An 8,976-nucleotide genomic window follows, 5' to 3' on the forward strand; every position below is an offset into this window, starting at 1 on the left:
CAAAAGAGATGATCACAGACTTTAGGAGAGGGGAAAAGGAAACAGAGCCACTAGTGATAGGGGGGAAAGAGGTAGAACAAGTACAAGAGTACAAATACTTGGGCTGCATCATCAGTTCAGATCTCTCGTGGTCAAAACACATAGCCAAGGTAGTTAGCAAGTGCAATTCAAGACTGTACTTTCTGAGGAAACTCAAGCAGTTCAAGGTCTGCCCTGAAATACTGGCAATGTTCTACAGAGCCAGCATTGAAAGTGTTTTGACCTTCAACCTCATGGTATGGTACTATGGGGCTACTGTAGAGGACAAGAGCCATCTGGCAAGAGTGATCAGACAGGCAGAAAAGGTGGTTGGGGTTCAGTTCCCAAGCTTGGATGAACTGGTGCATAAGAGAACAGCCACAAAAGCACGAAAGGTCGTTGAAGATGAATCGCACCCCCTGCATGATCAGTTTGCACTCATGCCATCTAGGCGTAGATACAGAGCTGCAAAGTGTAGAACCTCTCGCATGCGGAAGTCGTTTATTCCATCCGCCATCTCAGTTCTCAATGATACCACTTAGTGCATGCATGTGAAACTGAAAAATGTACAATGGAGTTTTCCTCAGAGCTAGCTAGGAATGCATTGTACTCTAATGTTGTCATGTTATTGCTGTGTTTTTTATCTTCATGTTTTAAAATTATCTCCACAACTTATAAAGTATACTTTTACACTAGAATTATGTTTAAACAAATCAAGTATGTATGTTTAATATTATTCTTATGAAGTTTTTTTACAACTATTTAGAATAGAACAGTTTGTTTTGAATGTCAATCACTGGGAGCAGTCAGAAGAGTAAGAATTCTGTTTTGTTCTCACTATCATTTGCTTATGAAGATCATGATGTTGTTCCATTGCTTAGTCAGTCCTAGAAATAATGTCCTAGACTGTTATCAGTATTTTTGCCCTCTTTCATTACGATGCTATGGTATTTCTGTGGGTCTCCACATGTGTTTGTTTATAAGGCGGAAGTGACCTCCCCTTGTACACAATAGGCCCTCAGATGAAGCCTACGGACAGACTAGAATAGAACATGCACATAACACAGAAGGTCTGCACAGCACACTCACACACAGCAATACAGCACACCGTCTTGTACCTCCTTCTGCCCTGCCGAAGTCGGGGTATCCTTTTTAATCCACCGAACATTAATATCCACAGCCATGTGTGTCTCCTGCCTCCGAACACACACGCCACAGAGCTCGACTCGATGTGCGCAGTTTCGTATAAAAATTATTTTCCAAATTTCCCCACTGTGTTTTATAAAATAATCATATTATGAAAGCACATACATTCTTATCTTAGTTATTATGTATTCATTGTTAGCAAACATCGGCATTATTCATGTTTTACTTTAAACGCAATCATTGTTATTTATAGATCACAGGCACTTGATGTAAGTAGGTCACACACGTGTAAATGTTGTGCCCAGTCCTTGTTTTTGTTTCTGTTATTATTTTAGTTAGCAGGTCTAGTTGAGCACGTATTAAGTATCATGTACCCACTACTAGTCATTGTGCATTTTAGTTAATGGACTGATGATGTCATTTGTATGGAGTCGACGCACGTGCGAGGATATGTATGTGTGGGAGGGGGGGGGAGGCGCGGGAGATGGAAGCTTGCTGTATGTTATGTAATGTATATATTGTGTGTGATACGTGGAAATGTGATACTATTTATTTGCATGTATGATACAGGTACAAATGTGATAATTGTAGGCTTATACTAGTGATTACTGTGTGTGATACATGAAATGTGATATGAATGCTGTTTTTATATGTTATACTCTTACTTTCTCCCAAGCGCAAGACAAATTCTTCTATGAAAATTGAAGCCAATAAAAAATTTGAGTTGAGTCTCTCTCTCTCTCTCTCTCTCTCTCTCTCTCTCTCTCTCTCTCTCTCTCTCTCTCTCTCTCTCTCTCTCTCTCTCTCTCTCGCTCGCCCTCTCTCGCTCTCTCTCTCTCTCCCTCGCTCTCTCTCTCTCGCTCTCTCTCTCTCTTTCTCTCTCGCTCTCTTTCTCTCTCTCTCGCTCTCTCTCTCTCTCTCTTTCTCTCTCTCTCTCTCTCGCTCTCTTTCTCTCTCTCTTTCTTTCTCTCTCTCTCTCTCTCTCTCTCTCTCTCTCTCGCTCTCTCTCTCTCTCGCTTTCGCTCTCTCTCTCTCTCGCTTTCGCTCTCTCTCTCTCTCGCTTTCGCTCTATCTCTCCTCTCTCTCGCTCTCTTTCTCTCTCTCTCTCTTTCGCTCTCTCTCGCTCTTTCTCTCGCTCTCTCTCTCTCTCCTCTCTCTCTCCCTCTGTCTCTCTCTCTCGCTCTGTCTCTCTCTCTCTCTCGGGTGGGTGTGCGCAGCGACGTTGTTTATCGGCGGCTGGTAGTCAGCGCCGCCTTGAATGCCTCAGTAGTGGCTGAGTGGACAACTGTCCAGGTGATTCCACTTCTAATGACAACTTCAATGAGCAAAGTTAACTAATGTTTACGCTGGCGAACTGAAATTCAATCCCGCAGTCCGGCCTGTGTCGAAGATTGTTTTGCCAACAGTTCAAACCATTTTGATTCAAAAATGACGGCGTGACAGTGCTGCCTCAACTTTCAAACAAGTCGCGTGAAGCGATATAAAAACATTTAGTCAAGATCAACACCACAAACTAGTCATCGCCGAGACTACATTCAGATAGTCTCGGCTAACCATACCAAAGACCGAGACGGGTCACGCTCGCCTCCGCGAAGCACGCTTCCGTAGTACTTACTGAACCTATTTTCTTTCATTCTGAGCACAGGAGAAGATGAGGAGTACAATGCAATCATTTTTTATTCCGTTTCTGAAAATGCGATTTTAATTTAATCAGCAAAACTCATTAAATATTTTGTAAGCCTCCAAGCTGAAATGCAATACCAAAGTCCGGGCCTCGTCGAAAATTACTTGACCAAAATTTCAACCAATTTGGTTTAAACGTGAGAGCGTGACAGTGTCGCCTCAATTTTCACGAAAAGCCGGATAAGACGTCATCAAAGACCTTTTTTTTTAAACGAAAAAAACGTCTGGGGATTCCTTACTCGGGATCTCTGCATCCCAGAACATAGAGAAATGTATTATCAAAGTCAAGACCTGGATGACAGAAAACAAACTAAAACTAAACGATGACAAAACTGAATCTCTACTCATAAAATCTACCCGTGCTCTGTGTACTGTACCCCTCCCTGCTGCATTAAAAGTTGGTGACTGTGACGTTACTTTTTTCAGCTTTTGCACGCAATCTGGGTTTCACTGTCTCTGATGACATGTCTCTTGACAAACATGTGGCAAATGTATGTAGATCGGCATTCCTTGAAATCCGCCGCATCAGTTCATTTCGCAAATTCCTAACTCTTGATGCTACAAGAACGCTAATGTGTGCCTTTGTCCTGTCTAAACTGGACTACTGTAATGCTCTTTTATCTGAATGTCCTTTGTACATCACTAACAAGCTTCAGAAAGTACAGAATGCAGCAGCTAGACTTGTTCTCAAAGCCAGGAAGTCTGATCACGTTAAGCCACCCTCCGCACCCTCCACTGGTTGCCTATTCAAGCTCGCATTGACTACAAACTCTTTGTGTCATAGGTTTTTTTTCTCTCAGACTGCTCCTGTCTATCTATCAGATATGTTGAATGTATACATTCCCTCAAGACAGCTTCGCTCTTCCAGCGATTCTCGGATGCTTCGCATTCCTCATGTCAGAACGAAAGCCTTCGGTCCTTCTCCTATGCAGCCCCTAAAATATGGAACTCTCTCCCATATGACATCCGCCACATTGACTCAACCCCTTCTTTCAAAGCAGCTTTAAAGACCCATCTTTTCAAAATCTATTTAGATCCCTGATCCGCTTTTTCAATACCCTGTACTATCGCTTTACGCTGTGTTTGTGTATGTGTGTGTGATCGACTGCGCTGTGTGTGTGTGTGTGTGTGTGTGTATGTGTGTGTGTGTGTGTGTGTGTGTGTATGTGATATGATATAGTGATTTAACATATTTTTCTTACTATGTACTTAGCTTTAACTTGTGTGAGTGTATGTTTTTCTTTGGATGTTGTTGTTTGTATAATTAATGCATTATGGCATTTATGTATGAACTAGGATACTCTTTATTGTAAACATGTATTGCTTTTTCTAAGCTGTTCAGTTTGATGTTAAGCGCGGAGAGCGTGGATTAACCCCATGATTTGCGCTATAAAATCTTGTCACTATTATTATTATCTCTCATGTCAAGTTTCATGAAAATCGGTTTAGTAGTTTTCTCTGAATCACTCTACACACACATACACCACGACCCTCATCTCGATCCCCCCCCCCCCCCCTCCAGTTAAAACATTTTAGTCAAAACTTGACTAAATGTGAAAAGGTCAGATATGACATCAAAGATATTTATCGAAAAACTGAGAAAAAAATCTGTCCGGGGATATCACACCCAGGAACTCTAATGTGAAATTTTATGAACATCGGTCCAGTAGTTTTCTCTGAATCGCTCTACACACACATACATACACACACACACACTAGGACAGAATAGATCTTTCAGAACTTGACGACCCCCTTTGGGAGAGAGAGAGAGTGGCAGAAAGAGAGAGGGAGCGAGAGGGGGGAGAAAGAGAGGGGGCGGGAGAGAGAGAGGGGGGGGGGGCAGAAAGAGAGAGGGAGCGAGAAAGAGAGAGGGGGAGAGGGGGGGCAGAAAGAGAGAGGTAGAGAGGGGGGAAAGAGAGAGAGAGAGAGCAGGCAACACACGGAGACAATGACAAATTCTTTATTAACGAGGGTAATGGCATAAGCAAACAGAGAGAGAGAGAGAGAGAGAGAGAGAGAGAGAGAGAGAGAGAGAGAGAGTGGGTTGGGGGGGAGAAGAAAGAGGGAGAGAGACACAGAGAGAAAGAGATCAGAATACGCAAGGTCAGATTTTTTTTCTTTTAGTTTTACTTTTATTTTCACATTGTTTTCAAACAGAGCAAACGGAACAATCCAGATGAACATGAAACAACACATGTATTTTACCGTATTAATGTAAACCTATCCACCCCCCACCTCCCTCAATTATCATCTTAACTTCTATTTATTTTCTAAAATTGAAAGCTTTGCAAATATGAACCATAAATACAATCTTTATTTTAGTTTGCTTGGAAGTTTATTTCGAGATAAAAAAAGTCTACGTAGTTGAAGCAGGAGCCTGTTCACTTGTGCTGCAAAAACAAAAACATCAAAAAACAAGAAAAAAGTGCCCAGTGAATTCCTGCTTCCTGCAAGTGTTGAGGTGAGAGAGAGATGAGATTGACTGTGGTGAATGTGCTGTGTTTGCACATAGAGTATGAAGACTGCGTGATGACAGCGGTGGAGATGAAAACCAGATGATGTTGGGTCCACTTCAACACTCTCCTTCACTCGTAGCCCCTGCAACACAACAACATTCATATCAACAAAACCAACACAACAACATTCATATCAACACAAGCATCCAGACAGACAGACAGAACTTATCGCTGTTGCGTCAACAACAACAAAAACAACATCAACAACTGCGTTACAACGCCAACACACACACACACACACACAAACTTATGCTGTCAATAACAACCACAACAACGCCAACACACATGCACGCATACACACACACAAACACACTGTATGGGCAATAAAGAACCATATAATTATGCCTTTGTCTGACATGTTGTATGTGACTGTGTGTGTGTGGAAGGGGGGGGTGGTCAGTGCAATGCTGGGTATTGTGTTTCTATAACCCACCGTACTCTGACATGGATTACAGGATCTTTTCTGTGCGCACTTGGTCTTGCGCTTGCGTGTACACACGAAAGGGAATAAGGCACTAGCAGGTCTGCACATAAGTTGACCTGGGAGATCGGAAAAATCTCCATCAGGCGGCTGCGGACAGGATTCGAACTCACGACATTCCAATAAGGAGGCCGATGTCTTACCACTACGCCACTGCGCCCGTCGAGTCTGTTGTACTTTGTGTGTTTGTGATTGTAGTTGTACATGGCTCCCCACAGACACCTTGCCGAGAGTGTCTGTTGTACGTTGTGTGTTTGTGATTGTAGTTGTACATGGCTCCCCACAGACACCTTGCCGAGAGTGTCTGTTGTACGTTGTGTGTTTGTGATTGTAGTTGTACATGGCTCCCCACAGACGCCTTGCCGAGAGTGTCTGGTGTACGTTGTGTTTGTCTGCTTAATTTGCAAATAAGTTGACATTTATTTTCTCCCTCTACAAAACTGTACCTCTTTGCCATAGCTGCATGCGTGTGTGTGTGTGTGTGTGTGTGTGTGTGTAAAAGGAAACATGTGACACATAGCAGTGTTGCCCATAATCACACGCACGCTCCACTCACTTGACCATGTGACACATAGCAGTGTTGCCCATAATCACACGCACGCTCCACTCACTTGACCATGTGACACATAGCAGTGTTGCCCATAATCACACGCACGCTCCACTCACTTGACCATGTGACACATAGCAGTGTTGCCCATAATCACACGCACACTCCACTCACTTGACCATGTGACACATAGCAGTGTTGCCCATAATCACACGCACGCTCCACTCACTTGACCATGTGACACATAGCAGTGTTGCCCATAATCACACGCACGCTCCACTCACTTGACCATGTGACACATAGCAGTGTTGCCCATAATCACACGCACACTCCACTCACTTGACCATGTGACACATAGCAGTGTTGCCCATAATCACACGCACGCTCCACTCACTTGACCATGTGACACATAGCAGTGTTGCCCATAATCACACGCACGCTCCACTCACTTGACCATGTGACACATAGCAGTGTTGCCCATAATCACACGCACGCTCCACTCACTTGACAATGTTACACATAGCAGTGTTGCCCATAATCACACGCACGCTACACTCACTTGACCATGTGACACACAGCAGTGTTGCCCATAATCACACGCACGCTACACTCACTTGACCATGTTACACATAGCAGTGTTGCCCATAATCACACGCACGCTACACTCACTTGACCATGTGACACACAGCAGTGTTGCCCATAATCACACGCACGCTCCACTCACTTGACAATGTTACACATAGCAGTGTTGCCCATAATCACACGCACGCTCCACTCACTTGACCATGTGACACATAGCAGTGTTGCCCATAATCACACGCACGCTACACTCACTTGACCATGTGACACATAGCAGTGTTGCCCATAATCACACGCACGCTCCACTCACTTGACCATGTGCGCTATCTCCCAGTTGGCCTCGGACACGATAGGGCCGCGAATCTCAGACCCCTTCTTCGTAACCACGGCAACTTGGTACTGAAAACACACAGCAATACACATATAAATACATTCAAACAAAGTTTATTAAGAAAGCAAAAACATAATGGCCAAAAGAGAGTGTCTGTCTGGGTAGCATCACATAATGATATAATCATAACTCTGGACTTTGTTACCACAGTCCGGACATGCCTTTGACCATGACCCAGCAGAGAGCTTGGTGGAGGGGAGACAACTCCTTCTGGAATTTTACGTGTATGTCCGTTTTTACCCCGCCATTTAGGTAGCCATACGCCGCTTTTGGAGGAAGCATGCTGGGTATTTTCGTGTTTCTATAACCCACCAAACTATGACATGGATTACAGGATTTTTTCCGTGCGCACTTGGTCTTGTGTTTGCGTGTACACACGAAGGGGGATAAGTCACTAGCAGGTCTGCACATATGTTGACCTGGGAGATCGGAAAAATCTCCACACTTAACCCACCAGGCGGCCGCGGCCAGGATTCCAACCCTCGACCTTCCGATTAAAAGGCCGACATCTTACCACACCGCCACAGCGCCCGTCTAGGGGAGACAACTGACCCCTAGTCTTTGTCTGATGGCTCACCCCTGCCAACACTGTGTCTACATCTTGGATCACGTTGCTTACCTTGTTAAGAGAGCGGGCGTCACGGTAGAACAACAGCTTCATACATCGGTCGATCAGTTCAACCGCCTGTTTCTCCTCCATCTTCTTGTTCTTCTCCACTGCGTCGCGCAGTACGTATTGGCTGCAACATCAACCATCTTCATCATCATACTGGCTACAACATCAATCATCTTCATCATCATACTGGCTACAACATCAATCATCTTCATCATCATACTGGCTACAACATCAATCATCTTCATCATCATACTGGCTACAACATCAATCATCTTCATCATCATACTGGCGACAACAGCAACACACACACACAAATAACTTGATTTTCTCCACCGCGTCGCGCAGTATTGGCCGCAACATCAACACACACACACACACACACAAATAAGTTTTCCTGGCATCGCCGACTAGAGGAGCGAAGACAAAAGATTCAGGAAAGGATCAATATTATGTGTGTAACTAAAGGCTGTTCCCATTGTAATATTATATGCTGCAGACAACGCAGATCTGCTGCATGCAGCTGCACACAGTGCAAACAGTACTGTGCTGTGCCCAGCAACATTATCTGCAAAATGATCAGCAAATTTATTTGCAAAATGATCAGCAAATGTATCTGCAAAATGGTCAGCAAATGTATCTGCAAAATGATCAGCAAATTTATTTGCAAAATGATCAGCAAATGTATCTGCAAAATGGTCAGCAAATGTATCTGTGGCACAACAAGGGAAGAGAGTTGTGACTCAATGAAATGAGATGATGTTTCTTTCACTGGCACGAGACCAAGGGTAGGGCGGATGGTGGTGAGAGAGTTGTAGGACTCAATGAGATGAGATGTTTCTTTCACTGGCATGAGGCCAAGGGTAGGGCGGATGGTGGTGAGATATTTGTGACTCAATGAACATTTTTAATGAGATGATGTTTCTTACACTGGCATGAGACCAAGGGTAGGGCGGATGGTGGTGAGAGAGTTGTGACTCAATGAACATTTTTAATGAGATG

General features: G+C 43.9%; 1 long non-coding RNA gene across 1 annotated transcript; it reads right to left on the reverse strand.

Moving 5' to 3' along the window:
* Window positions 1-4,956: 4,956 nt before the first annotated feature.
* Window positions 4,957-8,132, reverse strand: LOC138956447 (uncharacterized). Its single transcript, XR_011452656.1, has 3 exons — window positions 7,981-8,132; window positions 7,281-7,369; window positions 4,957-5,445 (listed from the first exon to the last, which is right to left on the reverse strand). It is a non-coding gene; the product is annotated as an uncharacterized lncRNA (long non-coding RNA).
* Between the last annotated feature and the right edge of the window lie 844 nt (window positions 8,133-8,976).

The sequence above is a fragment of the Littorina saxatilis genome, unplaced genomic scaffold, assembly GCF_037325665.1.
Source record: "Littorina saxatilis isolate snail1 unplaced genomic scaffold, US_GU_Lsax_2.0 scaffold_132, whole genome shotgun sequence".
NCBI lineage: Eukaryota > Metazoa > Mollusca > Gastropoda > Littorinimorpha > Littorinidae > Littorina > Littorina saxatilis.